Source organism: Antechinus flavipes, chromosome 2, assembly GCF_016432865.1.
Source record: "Antechinus flavipes isolate AdamAnt ecotype Samford, QLD, Australia chromosome 2, AdamAnt_v2, whole genome shotgun sequence".
NCBI classification, from domain to species: domain Eukaryota; kingdom Metazoa; phylum Chordata; class Mammalia; order Dasyuromorphia; family Dasyuridae; genus Antechinus; species Antechinus flavipes.
In genome coordinates this window covers 224442461-224466944 of record NC_067399.1, presented here as the reverse complement: position 1 = coordinate 224466944, position 24484 = coordinate 224442461, and the positions used below count along the sequence as shown (strand labels likewise).

The following is a 24484-nucleotide window of genomic DNA, read 5'->3' as shown; positions in this document are numbered from 1 at the left end:
TGCAGCGCCCCCAGCCACCAGAGCCCCGCCCCACCCCGCATCTTGGGGGCTCTGCCTCTCCCCACCAGGGCCCCGCCCCCTGGCGCCAGCCCCGCCCCCATCTTCAGGTCCCACCTCTCCCCCCCACGAGGCCCCGCCTCCAGCCCGCTACCTGGAGACCACGGCCTTAGAACAAGGGCAGCCTGTATAGTACTGGATACTGAGGGAGTAGCCCACCCCCTGGGAACGTGAGCTGGGGAATCCCCTGCCTCCCAAAGTCTAACCCCTGTCCAGGAGGCACCGGTTCTCCCGGGAGGCAAGCACTGATATCATCCATCCAAGAGCTACTAGCCTAGCCCCCCGACTGAAGGCCATTGTGGGGCTGTTCAGGGCAGGGCGGAGGAAACCGTTCTGGACGAGACCTGAGCTCGCTACTACGCGGCCGTGGTAAGTTACCGAGTCTCCATTTCTTCATTCTGGGAAATGAGAATAAGGCTCTTACTGCCTACACCACAGAGGCTGAAAGCACTTTGTAAACCTGAAAGCTTTATAGAAATCTGAGCCTTTGTTATTATGATCTAGGTAAGGAAGATTGTGCTGGGCGGGAGGGAGGAGAGAGAGCCTCAGATTTAAGTCTGGCAGACCCTGAGTCGGGGCAGGGAACGGAGCCTGAGGGCAGAGTGGAACGGGGGGCTTGCCCCGAACCCAGGCTTAGAGCGTCCTAAAGAAGCCCAGCAGGAGCGGAGCATGGAGGGGAGATCGAGGGAGAAGTACTGGGGAGCAGAGGGGCGTAAAGAAAGGCAGGCGAGAGGAACAAGAAAGCAGTCAAGCGGGCAGGATCTGAACGTTATATGCATAGATGCGTGAAATATTAATAGGTATATTGGGTTTACTCCAGACATGTAAACTCTTTCTACCGCTGCAAATTAGGTACTTTCTTCGCAACTTAAAGTCTCAGAGTTTGCTAGAACACTAAGATGTTGTCACACAGCTAGTAGTTGTCGGAGGCAGAACTCTTCCCACGTCTTCTTGATTACAGAGCTGACTCTCTTGTCATTATGACAAAACTGCCCTCTCTTTTACTATTTATGATAAATAGTGATCGTCATTATCATAAGTAGCTGGGTATATATATAGTCAGGGCTTAATAGATATTCCTTGATTGATTGCATGATCATGGGCAAGTCTGTTAACCTTTCAGTGCCCACACACCCCATTTTTAGACTTGAATTTTTTAATTGATTTGTTATTTTTACATCACCTACAGTGATAATCAATAGTCAATAAACACTTATTAGGTGCCTTTTATGTGCTAGGCACTTTGCCAAGCGCTGAGGATACAAATATAAAAAAGACAGTCACCTGATCTCAAGGAGGTTACAAGTTAATGGGAAAGACAACACACAAAAGAAAAATTTGGGGGGGAAGGGATGATTTTATCTGGTATAGAGAGCTACAATTATTTTTACAAATTTTATTCTAAACTTAACACATAGCCAACAAAATGAGCACACTGCACAAATATATATATATTAGAACAGAAAAAAAAGACTATGAATCTCTTGTGTTCAGCATACTTTTCTTTTAAAATACACAATATATATACTTTTCAAAGCTGTCCCGATTGTCTTTGATTCTTTTTGATCTTCTATTCCCTTCTCTGCATTTGTAAAAAAAAAAAAAAAAAGTAACGATGGCTTCTTTTCTCTCCCTTTTTAGGGCTTCCTCTCCTCACTGGGAAAAGAAAAAAGAAAAGATTTTTCTTTATGAATTATTGTTTAACTTGTTTTCCTAGTTGTGATCACTTACTTCACTCTGACTCAGTTCAAACAAGCCTTTCTCAGTTTCTCTGAAATCATCCCTTTTCTCATATTTTATGAGGGCAATACTATTTCATTACATTCATATTTCATAATTTGCTCTGTCTCTCCCCAGCTGATTGTCATTCTTCAGTTTCTGGTTCTTTGCTATATAATTGAGTTATTATAAATATTTTTGCACTTTTCCTTTATCTCTGTAGGGTCTGGATCTAATAATGATATTGGTGGATTAAAATGTAGACACAATTTAGTGACTTTTGGAGCATAGTTCCAAACTGTTTTCCAGAATACTAAAATTGCAATTTACAACTCCACTAATAGAAAATCAATATGCTTGTTTTTCCTAGCCCCTCCAGCAATTGTCATTTTCCCATTGTTGTCATTTTTGCCAATCTGATCGGGATATTACTTAATTTCCCAATATAGCCCTCTTCTCTGTGTCTTCTTAAATTACAGACAGATTATTAGTCTGCAATGGAAACAGTTTCAACACACACCTTTCTCAGCAAATAAAATGGAAGAATTCTTAAAATTCTACAAAATTCCTAAAATAATATCTTACTTTTTGCATAACTCTTTTCCATTTACAAAGCACTTTCACATCAAGTCTCCCAACTGATTCTCATATTTATTTTGTGAAGCTAGAGAGAGAGGAAACCTGAGAATCAGAAAGGTTAAGGGACTAGGTGGGGGGGGGAGGGGGTCATACAATTAGTTTGATATCAAATTAACATAGTCTCTATCCCTAAAGAGTTTGCAGTGTAAATGAGGATTTAACACAATCCACATACACATACAAAGCCTTTCAAAATAGGTGAGGGAGGCGAATGAGGACCATAATGCACGTCACTATTTAAGGATAAAAGGAAATGCCAGATAATTGAATAATTGGGATTAAGAAAGGAAATTATAGAGGACAAGCTGAAGAGTTTGGGATGGAACTATGAAAGGGTTTGGTGGGCAGCAAGACATTTAGAACTTGAGAGAATGGCATATACTCAGTCTTGGAAGTTGGGAATGGGCAAATCATTTGTAGGGTGGACAATAAATTGGAATCTGGGAGTAAGTAATAAGAAGTGAAAGTGTTATTTCCCTAACCTCTCCCTCATTCCATCCTCCCCTTCCCACAAACTTCCACATTTGTCTTCAACTTTGTTCATATGGCTCCTACCTTGTCTTCTCCTACTTCTTTCCATCTTTCTAGATCGAGTCAAATCTCCTTCATGAGGCCATCTTGGTGGTGTGGGAAAAAACTGGGACCTGGAATCAGGAGAGCAAGCTTTCTATCTACTAGCTGACCTTAGGTAAGTCACTTTGCCTCAGTTCTTCTACCTATAAAATAGGGAACAACAATATTTAGGTAAGTACTACCCAACTTTGGGGGGAGGGATCAAATAGGATAAATTAATCAACATTCACATATTCAGTCACTAAGGATAAAAGGACGAGAGAGAGAGAAAGAGAGAGAGAGAGAGAGAGAAGAGAGAGAGAGAGAGAGAGAGAGAGAGAGAGACTTTAGCTTCAAAGAACTTACATTCTATAGGACTGAAGGAATGAAATGTAATATATATATGTATATATATATATTCACACACACATACATATAATACAAAGTAATTTGAAGGTAAAGGTGTTAGAAGCTAGAGGGGGGTGTCAAGATAGTCTTCAAGATTATATATGTAAAGCATGTGGTAGTCTATAAAATGTTTACAACTCTTGTTAATATTATTTCCAGACCACCCCAGAGCACTATGATCTGTTCCTACTCCCTTCTGCTAGGATCCTCTCCATATATCAAGTCTTTTTCCTCTCCTCCTTTGAAACATCTATGATTTAGAAGGTGTAAAGGTAGATACCAATCTTTCCATAATTTAGTAGGTAAATTTTAGAGAATCTTGTGAGTCTCAGATTATATGACTTTTTCAGGGTTACACCACTAGGATTAGAGGAAAAATCGAAACCAGCTTTTCCTGATGCTGTTTGTTTCGCCCTCTCCACACGGCTTTATCATTCCTGGTCTAGGTGTTAGTCATTTTATTTTGTTTATGTATTGCATCTGGGGCCATCCCTAGTCATCCTGATCTATATCTTGCCACTAAATCCAGATGGCTCCGGAGGAGAAAGTGAAGCTGGTGACTTTGTATAGCCCTCTCTCATTTAAATCAATTCAGTTGCAAGGCATGATATCACCTTCCTGATGTCATGGTCCTTTTGAACAGTGAAGGACAAATAACAACAACAATTTCCTGAGCATTTGCTAAACTTGAGAGAGCAGGGGACTATGTACTTTACCCTGTGCTAAAAATACACTGGGCTAAAAGTTCCATCCATTGTTCCAAGGGAAATAATGAAAGGGAAGCCCAAATTGTGATGATAATAATGATGATAAATGTCTTTGGTGCTAACAGTTCATCTCCTTGGACACTATAATACCTACGCAAGTTTAAAATTTTGAGATGGTATCATCAGTATACAGGGATGTGTAAATTTGTTGATTCTTTAAATACTTATGCATTGTTAATTTGTTAATAGTTTGTTAATACCTAATTATTGATACAACTGGCAACTCATACAATATTTAAAATTAATAAATACAAGATATGTTTTGATCCTCACAACAACCCCATAAACTGAAGAAGTAGTAGAATTATCATTTTTCAAATAAGGAAGCTGAAACAAAGAGAGCTGAGACCTAGGAAGCAACGTCCTTGAGTGACAGTTAGGGTTAGTTCTTAAGTATGCAGATCCAATGACTTGCTCATCTTCTGAACCATCAATGTTTAGGGGTTGACATGTTGGAGTGGCAAGTTCAGACTTGATTGAAAATATAACTGAGGTTTAGACCTGGAAAAGACTAAAACCACCCACTTCAGCCTCCTTATCATCCAAGTAAGGAAGCAGAGACCAATAGAAAGCAAGGGCTTACTGAGGTCATCCATAGATCATTAGTTCTGCAGCTAGAGCCAGAATCTAGATCGCCTTCTCCCAAGTCCAGGACTATTTCGAGAGGATCCTAAGCCATTGGAATGCTAGAGATAGGGCCTCTTGGAATGAAGAGTCCTTTGTCCCAGATAGTGATGAAAGAACAGGTGATAAAGGACATTTATGAGATCAAGGAAAATGAAGAACATTCTCTGCCACAGGTCCACAGGATCAAAATATCTTACAACTGGAAGGTGGAATTAGATGTGTGTGTGTGTGTGAATATATACATATATTACATTTCATCCCTTCAGTCCTATAGTTCTTTGAAGCTAAAAACTCATTTTTTTGAGTGAAATTCAGCCTAGCCCCCTCATTTCACAGATGAAGAAACAGGTCCAGAGAGAAGTATTGCCCGAGATCACACCGGGAGTAATGGAACAGAATTCGGCTGTTGTGCTCTGTGCGTTCCCTGGGTATGTATGTATGTGTGATAGCTGCACTCATAAGTCTGTGCTGCACGCACATACATCTATGGGTATGGGTACATAGACACATTTACGCCTATATACATATATGTGTATCGTATGTGCACACATGCATTTTAAGTGTCTGTATATCTGTATTTATCTACGCACGCTCGCACACTTTGCACTTAATAAACGGGTGCGGATTGGCTGACTTTGGCCCTCAGTCCGGGATGCTGCTCTCGGTGTCGGAGTGAGCGGTCTCACCTCGGAGGGAAGCCGGCTGGACAAAGTGCACCGCCGGCTTCTCAGTGGGGGTTGTGGCCAACGCGCTTTGTAAACTGCTAACGCCACAGGCCTTGGGTGAAGGGGAGGGGCTCACGAAGGGTCCCGGGAGGGAGGACGGCCCCGAGACGGCCTCTGCGGCTTCCCGGGGGCCGACGGCGGACCTCGGCGGGAGCGGGGCGGGATGCCGGCCCTCGCGTAGCCTCCACGCTCCCTGCGGCTGCCAGGAGCGGAGGAGGTGTAGGTTCGCACCTGAAACACAGCTAGAAAGCTTGGCAGGGAGCCTAAGGGGAAGGGGAGCGCGCGGAAGGCGCGGCAGCTTTTCTGGACTTGCCAAGTCTGCCCCCTCGTTTTCCCTAACGGTTTGTGACCACTCCGCCCCCGCCACCCTCCTCCTGTACCGGTTTCGAGTTTACCCCACGGGTCCCGCGGCGCTGGATATGAACTTGCTATTTCTTTTCTTCCCTCCCAGTCTCCCCTGCTTTTCACAAGCTGTCTCTAGAATGTTTAGACTTGGCGCCTGCTGACACTCGTCTGTCATCCAATATCTTTAGATTATCTTCCTTTAATGCGGCGATCTGAGTAGGCAGGAGCAGCTTGACGAGAGCGAAAGGTTCGTGCAATAACAGTAACTTGGAGTCACGTTGAGTTTGAAGGACTACGAAGGATTTCTCTCCCTATAGCTGGAATGGTTGTGTCAGACTCTGGAGAGCCTTAAATGCCGAGCCAAGGAGTTTGGCTTTTATAATGTTGACCTATAGAGAGTAAGGTGGGAAATTTTAAAAATTTAAAAAAAGAGTTAGGTGGCTCAGTGGTTTAAAGCGAAGGTTACGGACTCAGGAAGGACTGAGTTCAAATTCGACTTCAGACATTTACTAGCTGTGTGGCCCTGGGAAAGCCGTTCGTTTCAGTTACCTCACCTATAAGATGAGCTAGAGAAGGAAATGGCAAATCACTCCTGTATCTTGGCCAAGAAAACCCGGGAAAAATCAGACACGATTAAACAACGATCCATAGAGAGAACTAAAGTGGGGTTTGAGCAGGTAAATGACTTGATGAGATTAGTGTCTTAAGAAGATTAATCGGACAGCGTTATCTGTTATGAATAGAAGCAGAAGAAAGAGTGAAGTGGGAACAGGAAGATAGGCAAAAGTAAAAATAAATAAATAAATGAATCCAAAAACGCCCAATTAAAAAAGAATGAACAGAACTTGGCTTCTGAGAATTGGTATAATAGAAAGAAAAGCATGTGTTTCCTTCCTACTTTGCAGAGGACAGAAGGATAAAATTTATGGGAGAGCACTTTTGTACCATGTGCAAATGATAAATTATCATTTAAGATTTGAGGTGCACAAAGGATAAATCAAAAGTTGTTTTGAAACTTAGTTTGGTGGAATTTCAGTACCATCAACTAACAGGGAAATTAAGAGAGAAAGTCAATTTGGAAAAGAAGTTGAGGAAACTTAGACTAAATATATTTATTAAAAGTGTTAGAAAAACAAGTTAGTTTCAAAGCTCTCATTTTACAGATGGAGTTAAGATTGAAGTTAGATCCACAGGAGGAAACAGTGGTAAAAATGACTTGCCCATAGTAGTAGCAAGAAGTATGAGTAAGACCCTAGTGTTAGGAATCCAATGCTTCTCCTGCTATGGAATAAAACCTTTTACTTAAGTCACACATCTCAATGTTTCTTTTTGTTTTGAAAGGGAAAAATTCCACATTTCTTCTCTATAACCAAAATTATTTAAACATGTGCTTGTTTTCTTAACATCAGCATAAAGAATATACTTGGAGCCATAAATGAGATCTCTGAGGGGAGTGAGCTAAATGAGCAGAAATGACATCTGAAGATTGAACTTGGGGAATCCCATCTTTTTGGAGGTGGAAGAAAAGAGCTAAGTATTGAAGAATGCAGGTTCAACATGTGCTGAAATACTCATAGCCAACACTCTTTTATGGCTAGCAAAGAACTCTGAAACAAAGTGGGTGCATATTAATTGACAAACAGCTGAAAAAACCATGTTATTTGAATATGTTGGAATGTTATTGTTTAGTGAAAATGAAGAATAAGAGGAATTCAGAGAAATGTGGGAAGAATAGAATGAATTAATGATGCAGCTTTGAAATAAGCATAGCTAAGAAAGTAATATGCATAACGATCACAACAATGCAAAAGATCTCTAAAAGGAAACAAGTGCTGAATATATTTGAAAAAGCAGTGAAAGTCATCTAAGAAGATGCTGAAACAGATCAGGTCTCCCTTAGACCAGAAAGACTGAGATATGCTTGGACAAAAAGTTATCTATATTCTCTGATTCTGTCACAGTATCAGATATTTCTGTTGATTTTTATTTTATTTTTTAAAGGGAAAAAAATTTGGGGAAGGATAAGAAAAAGATGTTGCAGAAAAATAGGAGAACTGGGAGTGTAATATATCATAGAATTCAGAAAGGAGGCATCAAATTGGTGTGCTCAAATGGGAAGAAGGGACTAGAGAGCCACAAAGATTTTCTTTCCCCGCCCCAAGCACCCCAAGAAGACCCTATAAGTGACCTATAAGGAAGGACTAATTTAAAGGACATTGACCATTCCCTCAACTTGCCTAAACATTTTCAATTAACTTTGTTGTATTAATTGAAATTCTACCAATTAAAAATTCATTTGGCTTGAAAAATGACTTTTTCTTTAAAAAAAAATGACTTGAGGCTGTTTATTTGTTGCACAGTCATTTTCCAATAACCACATGCTAGAATCCTCCCAGAAAGAAAAACAGTTCAGTGAAATCTACTACATCTAACAGCAAATGTAATATTCTGTTCCTATAGTTCACCACTTTAATACCAAGAGGATAAGAGAGCAGTGTGTATAAGTGTCTTTTCTTAAAATTCAATTAACAGTATACTACTAAAGGGAAGGTTGGATTATATGACTAAAGGAGAAGGTGTCATGCATATCTTGATGGGAATGGTATATTCCCATTACTCTCCTAATATTAGACCAGATAAATTCCATGAGGGTGAATAGGAATTCTTATGTGGCAGAGGGGAAAGGAGAAGTGAAAAAAGGTCATTTTGATGTGTGAGATGAGGACAAGTCTGGGGGAGGTGCTACAATAGGGGCTTTAGATAAATCAGAGAGGAAGGGAGCATGAAACACTAAGAATGTGGGAAGTGGAGGAGTGGGACTGTCAGGAGGCTGGAAGAAGGAACAAAAAAAAAAAAAATTGAAGGTTTTTTGGAGGATCTCCGGATCCTCCCCTCCTCCCAGATAGAAAATGACAAACTATTCCTCCCTTCAGAAAACCAAAGCCATGAAAGGAAAACTCCACAGTTCATTATCTTGCCCTAGATAGGTGAAGGATGGCAGGTGGGGGGAAAAGGCGGTGGAGGGTTTTCATGAACTGCTTCCTCGAGAATAGAAGTCTTTCACAGAGAATCCAGGACTTCCAGGGGATTGGACAATGGTAAACAGAAGCTGTGCACAGAGGAATTTTTTGGTCAGGCAGGCCCAGAACCTGGATGGATGGATAGGGAGCTGGTGAGGAGAATCATTACCTGACGTCATCTGGGTCCACCCCTCGGGAAAGGGAAAATGTATGAGTCACTTGTTTGGTTTTTATCCAGGTCTGTTTTCCAGGAATGGATTTTTCCAGGCAAAGCATACATTGCTCTCTCTATACATATAACCAGAGACTTGATAACATTTGGCGAATGCGTGAATGAGTGAATGATTGAATATCCATTGTGGAATCTCCAGAGGAGCATACTGCCTGTTCTGTGAGTGACATAGTCCTTAAAAGTGTCTGGGGCTATCTCAGAAAAAGGATTCAAGGTTTCTGGCCAAGGCAAACAGCAAGTTTAAAGATGCCCCTATGGGTATGGTGTGGTGAAGAGAGTTCTGGATTTTGAGTCAGGAGTCAATACCCATGTAACAATCTCCTCTCTACAATGAGATTTGGGCTAGAAGACCTCAAAGGTCCCTCTAAAGCTGTGATTTTTTAAAAAGACCTTCATAGAGACAGATTCCAATGGAAGGCCCTTGGAATAAGCAATTAGGGTAGCAGAGCAGAGCAAGTAACAACCCCATAGATCATAGCACCTGATAGAATCTGTTCACATCTGTGCTTTCTCTTTCCTATTAACATAAGTATGTAGGTGCCCAAGATTCAGATTTTTAGGTTTCTAAACTCATTGTCTGCCCTACCACCCACTTGACTATAGCCTTGTGTGTAAAATTAGGATTATCTTTTCTTTCTTCTCCAGGAGAGACCAAATGTTTCTGAAAGTAGAAAATAGATTTAAAAAAAAAATCTCAGGCTTGGAAGCAGGAGGCAAGAAAGAAAAAAAACAGGTTTTAGCTCAGTAATAATAATTTTTCAAAGCTAGGTCTTTGTGTGAGAAAGCAGGTATGACTGATAGTTTTTATAGATGAGGAAAGATAGAACTTAAGTGACTTGCTCAGGATCAATCAAAAAGCACTAAACATTTGTGTCAGGTAGCATTCTAATGGATAGAAATCAAGCTAGGAAGTGGCAGAACTGACACTGGAATACATCTCTCCTTATTCCCCACTCCAGTGTTCTGAAAAAAATAGGGAAAACAATAGATTTTCAGGAGTACGTGTGTGTGCGCGCGCGTGTGCAACGCGTGCCCAAAATCAGGTCTGGAGCTTAATTTTATCTAGCTACTGGGCCAAAATTTCTGTGACCATTTCAGTCCAAGAATAATTTATCCTCTGAATAACAGCTATTCTATTAAAACAGAACCTTGTTTTATAATACTTCCCACCATGATTTCTACACTTCAGTCAATCTAATCCAATAAGTATTTGTCAAACAATTATTGTGCTGGGAATATACTCTTATCAGACCAAATCATTACATCCAATAAAATCCAAAGAGAATGTTAATTACTATGTTCAAGGCATTGTTTTAGTTTGGCTAGCACAAACAGAAGCAAAAGACTCCACCGGCAAACAGTTCTTGCCCTTAAGAAATGTGCATTTTCCTGGACTAAAATACTCCCCTCCCCCCCCATTCTCTTTTTTAAAATTCTGTTTCCTGTACCCAAGATATTCTCCCTCACTTCACCTGTTGAATTTCCACCTATCTTTTTGGTGTGTGTGTGTGTGTGTGTGTGTGTGTTGTGTGTTGTGGGTGTGTGTGTTCTTTTTCTTTTTTGCTAAGGCAATTGGGGTTAAAGTGAATTGCCCAGGGTCACACAGCTAGGAAATGTTATGTGTCTGAGGCTAGATTTGAAGTCAGGTTCGCCTGACTTCCTGGCTGGTATGCAATCCACCGCACCACCTAACTGCCCTCCACCTATATTTTAAATCCCAACACACAGGAACTATACTAACACAATTACAAAAAAATTCACACAGAGAGAGTTTTAAATAATTGTAGAAATGTTAATTGCTCAGCAGTAGGCTGAGCCAATATAATAAAAATGGCAATATTACTTAATTTGTCTATTGCCATGCCAATCAAATTACCAAAGAATTACTTTATATAGCTAGAAAATAATAACTCACCAAAAAAGGATCAAGAAAATCAAGGAATCCATGGTGGGGGAGGAGGGAGGAAAGAAAGGGAGCCTAAGCAGTACTGGTTCTCTAACTATATAATAATCAAAAGAATTTGATAAGGATAAGAAATAAGCTAATTTTAAGAAGAGATTAGCTTTCCTAGCTACTGAGATATGTAGGCCTATTTGCTATTATATTAAATGGCCTTAAACTAAAAAAAAAAAAAAGAAGAAGAAGAAGAGATTAGGTACATAATATACAGAAACAAGTGAGCATAATTAGTGTTTGATAAATCCAAATTACTCACTATTTAGCAAAAACTATTGGGAAAACTAGAAAGGAATCTGGCAGAAATTAGATATACCAAGATGTGTTCCAAACGGGTGAATTATTTAGTCAAAAATGTGAGGGATCAATCAAATTAGGAGCAGGGAGAAAATGACCAGATAGTTTATGGATAGGGGGACAATTCATAACCAAAAGAGAGAGAAGGGTTCACAGGAGTTAAAATGGACAATTTCTAAAATACAGAGAGAACTGAGTCAAATTTATAAGAATAAAAGCCATTTCCCAATTGATAAATGATAAAGAATCTGAATAAATAATTTTCAGAAGAAATCCAAACTATCAATAGCCATATTTAAAAATTGATCTAAATCACTAATAATTTTAAAAGTACAAATTAAAACTACCCTGAGATACCACTTCACACTCATCAGATTAATTAAGATGACCAAAAAGGAAAATGACTAATACTGAAGGGAATAGGGAAAATGGTGAAACTGAACTAATTAACCATTCTGAAAAGCAAAAGCTACTGAATTATATGTACCCTTTGACTCAACAATACTGTGATTAGGATATACCCTAGAAAAGATCGAAGAGAGGAAAAGGACACGTCTGTACACAAATATTAACAACCTTTTTTTTTTTTTTTTTTTTTTTTTTTTTGGTGATGGAAAAGAATAGGAAGCAGGATACCTATCAACTGGGGAATGGCTGAACAAGTTGTAGTATATGATTGTGATGGAATATTATTATGTTATAAGAAATGACAAACAAGATGATATCAGAAAAACAGAAGACCTATATAGACTGATACAAAATTAAATGAGCTCAGGAGAGCCTCATACATAGTAACAGCAATATTGTATTGATAATCAACTATGAAATACTTAACCACTCTGATTAATACAATAATCCATGACATTTCCAAAGGATTCACACTCTGATTAATACAATAATCCATAACATTTTCAAAGGATTCATTTGAAAACTGCTATCTACCTCCAAAAAGAGAAAACCATTGAGCTTTGAGTGTAAATTGAAGTATATTTTCTTTCATTTTAAAACATTTTTCTAGCTTTTTTTTCGGGGGGGGGGAAGGGAAGAAATGACATCATTAATGTGGAAGTTTATTTTGTATAATTATGCATATTTGTAATAGGTTTTGTTTTTCTTGCCTTCTTATTGGGTAGAAGAGGGGGAAGAGGAAAGGGGAGAACTTTAACCTAAAAAAAGAAAAGAATAATAATAATTAAAAAAAAAAAACCATAATGATCTAGCAAAGAATCCTGAGAAGGAGTGGTAAGACAGGCAAGACAGGAAGGGATTCAAGGGAGCAGATTCACAAAAACTAAGGGAGGAATCTCACTAGTGTCAAATGCTGCAGAAAGGTTAGAAGGCTAATAAATTTTGCAGCTGAATGAACAAGAAAAGCATTTATTGCTTTTCCCACATTATTTATGGGGGAGTCTCTCTGCTAAGCTTTAGGGAGGCAAAAGGCATGGAGGTCATTCTTCAGTAATGATGGTGAGCTCCTTGAGGGCAGAGATTGTATTTTCCCTCCCTCTTTCCCTCCCTCCCTCCTTCCCTTCTTTCCTCCCTTCCTCCTTCCCTTTCTTCCTTCCTTCCTTCCTTCCTTCCTTCCTTCCTTCCTTCCTTCCTTCCTTCCTTCCTTCCTTCCTTCCTTCCTTCCTTCTTCCTTCCTTCCTTCCTTCCTTCCTTCCTTCCTTCCTTCCTTCCTTCCTTCCTTCCTTCCTTCCTTCTCTTTATTTTTTAAGGTTTGGCATCCCCAACACAGCACAGTGCCTCACATATAGTAGATGATTGATAAATATTTATTGACTGACTAGGTGTCATAATACATCCTAGGTCTAAAATCAAGAAGACCCGAGTTCAAATCTGGCCTCAAACATTTATTAGCTCTTTTCTTGAGCAAGTCAATTAATCTTGGTTTGCCTCAGTTTCCTCATCTTTAAAATGGGGGAAATGATACTATCTTGAGAGTGATTGTGAGAATCAATCAAGATAATAATTGTAAAGAACTTAGCACAGCTCTTGACACATAGTAAGCATTTATATGTGTTAACTATCATTATTACTGAGTACTACTGTGCATTACAGTTATGGGGAGTACCAAATCTTACTTTTCTAACCTCCTAGGACTTTTACTATCACTGCTGGATAAATGGTTGTTGAAATGAGGGATAATTTTTTGGGCATAATTCCAGATTGCTCTCCAGAATGGTTGGATTCGTTCACAACTCCACCAACAATGCATTAGTGTCCCAGTTTTCCCGCATCCCCTCCAACATTCATCATTATTTTTTCCTGTCATCTAGCCAATCTGACAGGTGTGTAGTGGTATCTCAGAGTTGTCTTAATTTGCATTTCTCTGATCAATAATGATTTGGAATGATTGTGCATACCCTTTGATCCAGCAGTGTTTCTATTGGGCTTATATCCCAAAGAAATACTAAAGAAGGGAAAGGGACCTGTATGTGCCAAAATGTTTGTAGCAGCCCTGTTTGTAGTGGCTAGAAACTGGAAAATGAATGGATGCCCATCAATTGGAGAATGGCTGGGTAAATTGTGGTATATGAATGTTATGGAATATTATTGTTCTGTAAGAAATGACCAGCAGGATGAATACAGAGAGGACTGGCGAGACTTACATGAACTGATGCTAAGTGAAATGAGCAGAACCAGGAGATCATTATACACTTCGACAACGATATTGTATGAGAACATATTTTGATGGAAGTGGATTTCTTTGACAAAGAGACCTGAGTTTCAATTGATAAATGACGGACAAAAGCAGCTACACCCAAAGAAAGAACACTGGGAAACGAATGTGAACTATCTGCATTTTTGTTTTTCTTCCCGGGTTATTTATACCTTCTGAATCCAATTCTCCCTATGCAACAAGGGAACTGTTCGGTTCTGCAAACATATATTGTATCTAGGATATACTGCAACATATCCAACATATAAAGGACTGCTTGCCATCTAGGGGAGGGGGTGGAGGGAGGGAGGGGAAAAAAAAATCGGAACAGAAACGAGTGTCAATATAAAGTAATTATTAAATAAAAAATTAAAAAAAAAAAAAGAAATGAGGGATAAAGACCTTCTAAGACTCTTAAACTGAGGTTAATTGGCCAATTAGCACTTCAAAGGACAATGTAGAGAGAAAATAACAATAAACCTTTTGAAGCTGAGAGTGGGTGGGTGGGGGAAGCTGAGTTAAGAAAAGGAGCTTGTTTGCCCAAAGTTTCCAATTGATTGGTCCTCCAGTCCTTTCTTTTCTTTCTTCTACTTTCTCTTTCTCCTCTCTGCCCCCTCCCCGCCAAGTACTTGTGTGGCAGTAGAATGCCAGTTCTTCGGTTTCACTCAGATCTTTTTTAGGATAGCATCTTCTTGTCACTAATGAGTCTAGCCTTAGACTAGACCTTTTTGCCCATTGAGGCTGTAGCTTTCAAGGACTGGTCCAAAAACAGCTGTGAATGGGAAACGGAAAATGTTCCTAGTGGCCTCTTAGGTTGCATGCCCAGGACTCTGAGGACAGAGACTAATTGACTGGGCTTTTTTTTTTTTTTTTTCCCCCATTTGCTGCAGAAATTTGTCCTTCCTTCTGGAAGAGGACCATGCCATCAGGGAGCAGATTCCATGACCTGCAAATCAATTGGATTGAAGTGAGGGAGGGCTGGACAAGATCTCCTGCCTTACCTTCCCCTACAAAGCCATCTGGGTCAGTGGACAGATAGAGATCGAGAGGACTGGAGATGGCCCTGGATGCAGTGGGTGACCATGGCCTTTCTAAGGTCATGTCTTCAATAGGTCTGTTTGACTGAGGCTGAACTTATTCAGTGATTAAGGCTGGATAGCAACTGAGGCAAAGAAGAGAGAGGGAAAAGTGAGATAGCAGACTTTGCACAGCTCTCCCTCATTTAAATCCAATTCACTTGCATGTCATAGTATCACCTCCCTGATGTCATGGTCCTCTTAAAAGGCCAAATAGCAACCTCTGTGAGTAGAGCTAGGGCACAAATTAGAACTGATTAGTTGGAAAATCTCCTTCCTTCCTTCCCTTTCCTTCCCTTTCCTCTGTCCACATAATACCCTTTGCCTTTTATACCCTTATCTCTTTGCACTCTTCCTCTCCTCTCCTCTTCCCTCCCTCCCTTCTTCCTTCCTTTTTCCTTCTCTGTCTCTCTGTCTCTCTGTCTGTCTCTCTGTCTCTCTCTCAGTTTACTGTCTACATTTCTTTCTTAAGGATCATGCCTTAAACCAAAACCATTTGATTCTCTTGGATTGGCTACCAATAAGTCCTAATTAACTCACATTGAATGTAAATAGCAATCATTTCTATTGCAGAAATAAGCTAGTTCCTACTAGATACGATATAGAATTCAAAAGGAGAGAGGTCAGGGGCAGCTAGATGGCACAATGGATAGAGCACCAGCCCTGAAGTTAGGAGGACCTGAGTTCAAATCTAGTCTCAGACACAACACTTCCTAGCTGTGTGACTCTGGGCAAGTCACTTAATCCCAATTGCTTCAGGAGAAAGAGAGAGAGAGAGAGACTGACTAATAATAGCAAAGTTACAACATGCCAAAAATGTCTATTTTTTTTCTACCTGAAGTGATTACTAATAAATCATTAAGGTTGTGTTAAAGCACCTAATACATACCAGGCCAATACTAAGCAATGGGGACATGAGCAAAACAAACAAAAAGTAGTCCCCGCCCTCAAAGAGCTTACATTCTAATGAGGGACCTGAGGATGGAGATGGGAAGAGAGAATATTTACATATATAAGCAATTATGGGGCAGTTAGGTGACACAATGGATAGAGGAGTGCGTCTGGAGTCAGGAAGTCCAGTTCAAATCTAACCTCAGACATGTACTAGCTGTGTGACATTATTTGCCTCAATTTTCTTATGTATAAAATGAGCTGGAGAAGGAAATGGCAAAATGCTCCAGTATCTTTGCCAAGAAAATCCCAAATGGTATCACAAAGAGTTGGACATGATTAAAAAATAATGTATAAAAATGAATACAAGTAGTATTAGGAGAGAGGGCACTAGCTTCTGAGGGGTCAGGGAAATTCCTGTAAAAGATGGTACTATTAACTGAGGAAACCAAGAAGTAGAGGTGAGGAGGGATGGTATCGAAGGAAGAGGAGACAGTACAGCAAGGAGAGAGTTGGATAGAGTGGAAGAATAAATTAGCATGATTGGATATTTGAAGGGAGGAAAACTCCAGGAAAACTATGGGAAGTGGTTAGTTTATAAAATTAATGTAGTATCTCAAGCATTTAGCACAACACCTCTTATGTGTTTAATAAATGCTTTTTGACTGACTAGGTGATGAAAGTGTCATCTTTAAAGGCTAAATAGAGGAGTTTATTCTTGACCCTAGTGCTTTAGGCACTTTTAGCAGCCAAGTGGAGAATGGTTTGGAGTGCGGGGAGGGGAAGAGGGGAAGGGGTAGGATTTGAGGAAAGGAGAACAATTAGGAGTCTGTTGCAATAATCCAGTTAAGAGGTGATAAGGAACTGAACTCAGGTGGTGATTTTGTGAATGGAGAGAAAGGTCAGATGTAAGAGATGTGAAAAGACAAGATGTGGCAAAGGATTATATATGTGAGGTGAGTAAGTGGATGTTGCCAAGGATGTAAAGGAAGATACCAAGATTGTAGAACTGGGTGACAGATGGTCAAAGGAGATAATATATGGAAAGAGCTTTGGAAACACAGCAGATAGTGGATAGTGTTGGGCCTGGAGTTGGGAAGACTTGAATTTGAATGTGGCCTCAGATATTTACTAGCTGTGTGATCCAGGGCAAGTTATCTGTCTCGGTTTCCTTATTTGTGAAATGGAGATAATGTTAGCATCTACCTCCTAAGGTTGTTGTGAAGATCAAATGAGATAATTTTGTTTGTTTGTTTTTTAATATTTAATTTTTCTGCAGTTACATTTAAAACAATTGTGTAACATTTGTTTTCAAAACTATGAGTTTTAGATTCTGTCCCTTATCCCCACTTTCCAGCTCCTATTAAGAAAACATGTGTGACGTTATGCAAAACATTTCCATAAAAATTATGTTGTGAAAGAAAACATTAAGTGAGTTATTTGTAAAGTACTTTTCTTTTTTTTTTTTAATTTTATTTTATTTAATAATAACTCCACATTGACAGAATCCATGCCAGGGCAATTTTTTACAACATTATCCCCTGCACTCACCTATGCTTCGTCTTTTCCCCTCCCTCCCTCCACCCCCCCCCCCAAGATGGCAAGCAGTCCTATATATGTTAAGTATGTTGCAGTATATCCTAGATATAATACATATTTGCAGAACCGAACAGTTCTCCTGTTGCACAGGGAGAATTGGATTCAGAAGGTAAAAATAACTCGGGAAGAAAATCAAAAATGCAAATAGTTCACATTCATTTCCCAGTATTCCTTCTTTGGGTGTAGCTGTTTCTGTCCATCATTTATCCATTGAAACTCAGTTAGGTCTCTTTGTCATAGAAATCCACTTCCATCAGAATACATCCTCATACAATATTGTTGTCGAAGTGTATAATGATCTCCTGGTTCTGCTCATCTCACTTAGCATCAGTCCATGTAGGTCTCTCCAAGCCTCTCTGTATTCATCCTGTTGGTCATTTCTTACAGAACAATAATATTCCATAACATTCATATACCACAATTTACCCAGCCATTCTCCAATTGATGGGCATCCATTCATTTTCCAGCTTCTAGCCACTACAAACAGGGCTGCTACAAACATTTTGGCACATACAGGTCCCTTTCCCTTTTTTAGTATCTCTTTGGGGTATAAGCCCAATAGAAACACTGCTGGATCAAAGGGTATGCACAGTTTGATAATTTTTTGGGCATAATTCCAGATTGCTCTCCAGAATGGTTGGATTCGTTCACAACTCCACCAACAATGCATCAGTGTCCCCGTTTTCCCACATCCCCTCCAACATTCATCATTATTTTTTTCCTGTCATCTTAGCCAATCTGACAGGTGTGTAGTGATATCTCAGAGTTGTCTTAATTTGCATTTCTCTGATCAATAGTGATTTGGAACACTCTTTCAGGTGAGTGGTAATAGTTTCAATTTCATCATCTGAAAATTGTCTGTTCATATCCTTTGACCATTTATCAATTGGAGAATGGCTTGATTTTTTATAAATTTGAGTCAGTTCTCTATATATTTTGGAAATGAGGCCTTTATCAGAACCTTTAATTGTAAAGATGTTTTCCCAGTTTGTTGCTTCCCTACTAATCTTGTTTGCATTCGTTCTGTTTGTACAAAGGCTTTTTAATTTGATATAATCAAAATTTTCTATTTTGTGATCAGTAATGATCTAGTTCATCTTTGGTCACAAATTTGTTTCTCCTCCACAAGTCTGAGAGATAAACTATCCTATGTTCCTCTAATTTATTTATAATCTCGTTCTTTATGCCTAGATCATGGACCCATTTTGATCTTATCTTGGTATATGGTGTTAAGTGTGGGTTGTAAAGTACTTTTCAAACAGAGCAGTGGATAAGCTTAGAATCAGGAAGACTTCTGAGTTCAAATCTGATTTTTAGTTATTTACTAGCAGTGACAAATCACTTAACTCTATTTGCCTCAGTTTCCTCATTGTCAAATAAGCTAGAGAAGGAAATGGCAAACCACTTCAGGATCCAAATGAAATCATGGAGAATTGGTCATGATAGAACAACAGCAACAAAAATGATCAGTGATGGTGATGCTATTTAAGATATCTGAGCCCTCATATCTCCTACATGTGTACATTACCATGTTGGGTTCCAATGGAGGTAGGAGCTTTGGCAGATCCTATAAAGGAGGAAAGGTTTCAAGTATAGCTGATGAGATCATAGATTTTCACTCACTTATTTTTTTCCTTTTCCTTTTCCTTTTTTTATTTTATTAAAGCTTTTTACTTACAAAGCGTGTGCATAGGTAATTTTCCATCACTGACCCTTGTAAAACCTTCTGTTCCAAATTTTCACCTCCTTCCCCCAACTCCTCCTCTAGATGGCAGATAGTCCAATACATGTTAAATATGCTAAATCCAATATATGTATACATATACTGTATATAGTCATCCACTGCACAAGAAAAAATGGATCAAGAAGGAAAAAACAAACACACAAACCTGAGAAAGGAAACAAAATGCAAGCCAAGAACAAAAGGAAAGAGTGAAAATGCTATGTTTTGGTCCACATTCAGTTCCCACAGTCCTCTCTCTCTGGGTGTAGATGGCTCTCTTCTTCACTGAACAATTGGAACTGGTTTGAATCATCTCATTGTTGAAGAGAGCCACGTCCATCAGAATTGATCATCGTATAGTCTTGTTGCTGACTCACTTATTTTCTAAGTAAGGAAAATGAAGCCCACAAATATTTAGTGACTTGATTAATGTCAAACAAGTGAAATTGGGAGTATGAACTCTAGTTGTATCATTATAGAGACAACAAGGTGTAATGGAAAGAGCCCTGGCTATGGAATCAGAGAACCTGGATTCAAATTCTGCCTTTTTCTCTTATTACCTGTGTGAGCTTGGGCAAAGCACTTAATCTCTTTGGTCTCAGTTGCTTCATTTATAAAATAAGATCATTAGGCTAGATGATCTCTGAAGGCCCTCCCAGTTTTAAAGCTGTCACTCCAGGAGTAAGTTAAATTCAGAAAGGCTCATCATCAGAGAATTGCCCAACTAGGGAGTAACTTTTTTCAGGCACAACAATTCGTGGAAAATATCTACTAGAGAAGTAGAGAGATTATGATCTATAATGGTGGAGAGCAGTGTACCCCATGTTTTGTGAAATAACAAGATGCATGATGTATTGAAATATTAACTATCAGGATGTTCCACTCTCTAAGTCTCAGAGCATTTTCTTTAGTGCCAATGTGTTGATACATCCCATCTGCCTTGAACATCCTCCTTTATCTTCCCATTTTTTCTGGTCATTCCACTTCTGTCTCAGACAAGAATGGCCAGACATTCCCAGGAAAATTATCTTGAGAACTGATCATGGGTTGTATAGGAAACTTTCAACTTTTGTAAAAGAATCATTCCAACTCTAGCAATTCTAGCAGATGGAAAATGGGGATAATACTATTTGAACTATTTACCATTACAAGTATTTTATTTTTCCAAATACATGCAAAGATAGTTTTCAACATTAACCTTTGCCAAACCTAGTGTTCCAAATTTTTCTCCCTCTTCCTTTCCCTCCTCCCTCCCCCTCCCCCCCCCCAGGTAGCAGGCAATCTTGCTATAGGTTAAATGTGCAATTCTTCTAAACATATTTCCATATTCATCATGCCATACAAGAAAAATCAGATGAAAGGGGGAAAAAAAAAAAACCATGAAACAGGAAAAAAAAAAAAAAAACTAAGCAAACAATAACAACAAAAGGGTAAAAATACTATGCTTTGATCCACATTCAGTCTCCATAATTCTCTCTCTGGGTGCAAATGACTTTTTCCATCACAAGTTTATTGGACTTACCTTCAACAAGGCTATTGTAATATACTTTTCAAAGCTTTTTATCAACAAGAGTTATGTTATGATTATAATGTTACACCTCCTTTCCTAGAGCTACAGTGCCCTGTCCTTCTTTCCCCTCTCTCCCATGGGGTTGCCCCTCAAATCCACAATTTCCCTCAGTCTTTCTCTCTCCCTTTGCCTTTTTCTTACTTCTTTTTATACTTCTCCTTTATTGAGGCTTAAAAAAAAAATTCTGGACTAGTAATTTCATTGGCATAGGGAACACTCAAGGAGGAAACACTATTTACCAAACAAGATGAACTCAATTGGGGAATGACTGAATAAATTGTGGTATATGAAAGTAATGGATTATTGTTCTATAAAAATGATGAACAGGCTGATTTTAGAAAGGCTTGGAAAGATTTACATGAACTGATGCTGAGAGCCAGGAAAACATTGTACACAGCAACAGCAAGATTGTGTTATGACCAACTATGTCAGACTTGGTTCTTCTTGGCGATTCAGTGATCCAAAGCAATCCCAATAAATTTTTTTTTAAAGTTAATCCCAATAAATTTTGAATGGAAAATGTCACCCGCATTTAGAGAGAGAACTATAGAGACAATGGAAATCAACACATGCTATGTTCACTTTTTTCCTCTTTTTCTTGTTTTTTTTTTTTCTCTCTCGTGGTTTTTCTCTTTTGTTCTTATTTTTCTCTCCCAACATGATTCATAAGAAAATATGTTAAAAAATGTGCATGTATAATCAAAAAATATGTTGTTTTTACACATAAGTAGGGAAACTAAAAATTAAAAAAAAAATAGATGAGTATCTCCTGATATTTACATCCTTAGAGATCTGCCTAGGCAATTAAGTTGACTTGCTAATGGTTGGTATGTTCCAGAAGAAGACCTGAACCCAAGTCTTCTTAACTCCTCTTTGGGCTTTCTATGCTTTTTGTTATTTATTTGGGCATACTATGAAAAAATCACATTGTGAGGGAATGTGGCACAGAGATGCTTTTTGAAGCAAAAAAGTGTTCAGTTATTTTGAGTCACGTTCAAGACATTCCCTTGTCATGAAGAAACTGAGGCAAATAGGAGTAAGTGACTTACTGAGGATTACACAGCTAGGAAATGTCTAAGGTTGGATTTGAACTTCAGGCCCAACATTCTATTCACCTGAATGCAGAAAGACTGGGAAATCAAATCCCACCAATAGTACATATTGGCTGTGTGAAATCACATAGGGTGGTCTATTCCCCCATCTCCATGAAATGAAAGCAGAAAAGAAAATAGTATCTTATATGTGGAAATGCTCTTAGAGCTCAATAATTACATTTAAATTATTTGATGTTCTTATTAAAACATTTTACATGCACTACTAATTGAAAAATCAAAGACTTGCCTTGTAATTAGTCTCCTTACCCTACTCAGCTCTCCTCTTCATATCCATTCTTCTTCTTTTATGTTTTTACATAAACTTGTAGAAAAGGAAAAAAAAGTTCAGCAAAAATACTCCATAAACACTCCCAAACACTGGATACACTATCAAGAGTCTGCCCTTGTAGTCCTCCACTTTTGTGCCATGAGATAGTCACCTCTCATCCATTCTGCATGCTGAAGTTAGGTGAATCTTCCTATATAGTACTACCTACAGAAAAACCTTCAATGTCTTCCAACTGCCCATACCAGTAGATTGGGAGGTACTAATGGCGAATATTCGAAAACTTTATCGTGGCCATGTGCCTTCTCTGACATTCCCTGCTTCCAAAGCCCGGAAGGGGTGGAGGCAAGGAAAGATGATGGCAGTGTTCCACTTACTTGTTGCTGTCTTGATCATCACTGTTAGCATCCTGATCTCTTTCTTCATTGCTCATAAGATTTAGGGGAGATAAGTATCCCTTCATCCTGAAAAGGAAGGGGCTCCTGGCATAACAGAATAGTGCTTTATCTCCAAAGTACTTACTTTTAGATATAGTGTATTTTATACAAGACAGCAAGCAATCCGATACAGATTGTACGTGTGCATCATGTTAAACCTATTTCCCCATGAGTCATGTTGTGTGCGGCTACCTTTTCAACCTTATCACCCTCTACTTTTCTACATCTTCTACATCTATAACTAGACTGATTCCTACTTCTCTCTCAGGTTTTCCCTTACTACCCCAGGTTACAATGATTTTCCCACCCTCACTCCCATGAACTAGTAAGGCAATCTGATTGTTCACCACTCACTTGGCTTGCTGCCTTAAATTGTCAGGTGATTGTGTTGGTGGTTGTTTAATATGCCTTGATTCACTAATCAGCCATTCAATCATTCAGCAATTATTCATTAACTAGCTACTAGGTGCAAGGCGCTTTACTGGGTACAGAGACGCCGCAGGCAAGATCTCTGCTCTCAGAAAAGTTGGGCTGTAATGGACAACGCCATTAGAGCTCTAAGTCTGGGCAGTTGGGGCTTTCCCAGGACAAGGATGTGGGTATTTCTTTGGAAAGGGAAGACATTTCTTTCCCATAATAATCTGCTATCCGGAGGCCCCCAATTTCATTGTTTTGGACCCTCCTAGAGCTGTTAAGCACTGCGTGTCTCTACTCCCTTATCTCCAGTTATGAGCCGTCCCCAGAGTCCCACCGCCAAAGCACAGCCTTTCTGAGGCGTCTCTCTTCCTCTTCCTCGGTGGTGTGACCGGGACTTTCTAAGGCACAGATTTCCGCATCCTGCTTCGATTGCAACGTGACTTCCAACCAACTCTTCTCCCCAACATACCACAGCAACAACAATCTATTTTTTACCTTAGGTGAAATAATTCCTAGTTAAGGTTCTGGATACGATTCATAGATATATTATTATCATTTTTAAAGCTAGAAATGATCTTAGTAGCCGCCTAGCTAACTCCTTTATTTTACAGAAAGTAATTTTTCCCTTAAATAACTTGTCACATCAAGTGTCAGGATTCAAACCCAGACCCATCCCTCTTTTCACAGCTTCTCAGGATCACGCGTCTCATCTTTGCTCCTTGTAGGAAGAGGCAATGTTACAGGATGACTGAAAAACAGCCTGATCTGAATTAGAGACAGACGGTCTCCCATCCCGAAGGATGCCAAGGTAAACAAAGCCGAACCCTCTTTAAAATGGCTGACATTTATGCAGGGACAAGGCTTGCAGAGTGTTTTAGCAACATAGGCTCAGTTGATTCTTAAAATAACTCTGAGACAGTTACTACTAGTATTTACATTTTTTAAAATGAGGAAACTGAAGATAGAGAATTCTGATTCACACAGAGGGTCTATCTCCTCACGTTGCCGTTTCTCTACATACGTGTGTATACACATATAGGATATATACTCACTTATACGAACATTATATATGTATGTATGTATGTATGGTGCCAAATAATTATGTACTTAATAAAATGATTATTTCTTTAAAAGATTTTTAGGTGCTTAATAATTATTGACTGGCAAGGTTTTATTTTTATTATATATAATTATAATCTCGGCAAACAATAATCATTAAGTACTTAAGTGTCAGTCACTGGATACAAACCACACCCAGAAACGGCCACCAAGGACCGGCCACTCTACAATCCCTTCCTTCGCCCGGCTCTTGGGTCCGGCCCCACGGCGGACCTCGGAGCGCAGGCCCCGCCCAGCTTCTAGAAGAGCCAAAGAGCCCGGTCGG

At 39.3% G+C, this 24484-nt stretch overlaps 1 long non-coding RNA gene across 1 annotated transcript; it reads left to right on the top strand.

Moving 5' to 3' along the window:
• The first annotated feature begins 225 nt into the window (after positions 1-225).
• LOC127548740 (uncharacterized) lies at positions 226-8148 on the top strand. Its single transcript, XR_007950461.1, has 4 exons — positions 226-3103; positions 3535-3647; positions 5106-5197; positions 7249-8148. It is a non-coding gene; the product is annotated as an uncharacterized LOC127548740 (long non-coding RNA).
• Positions 8149-24484: the final 16336 nt, after the last annotated feature.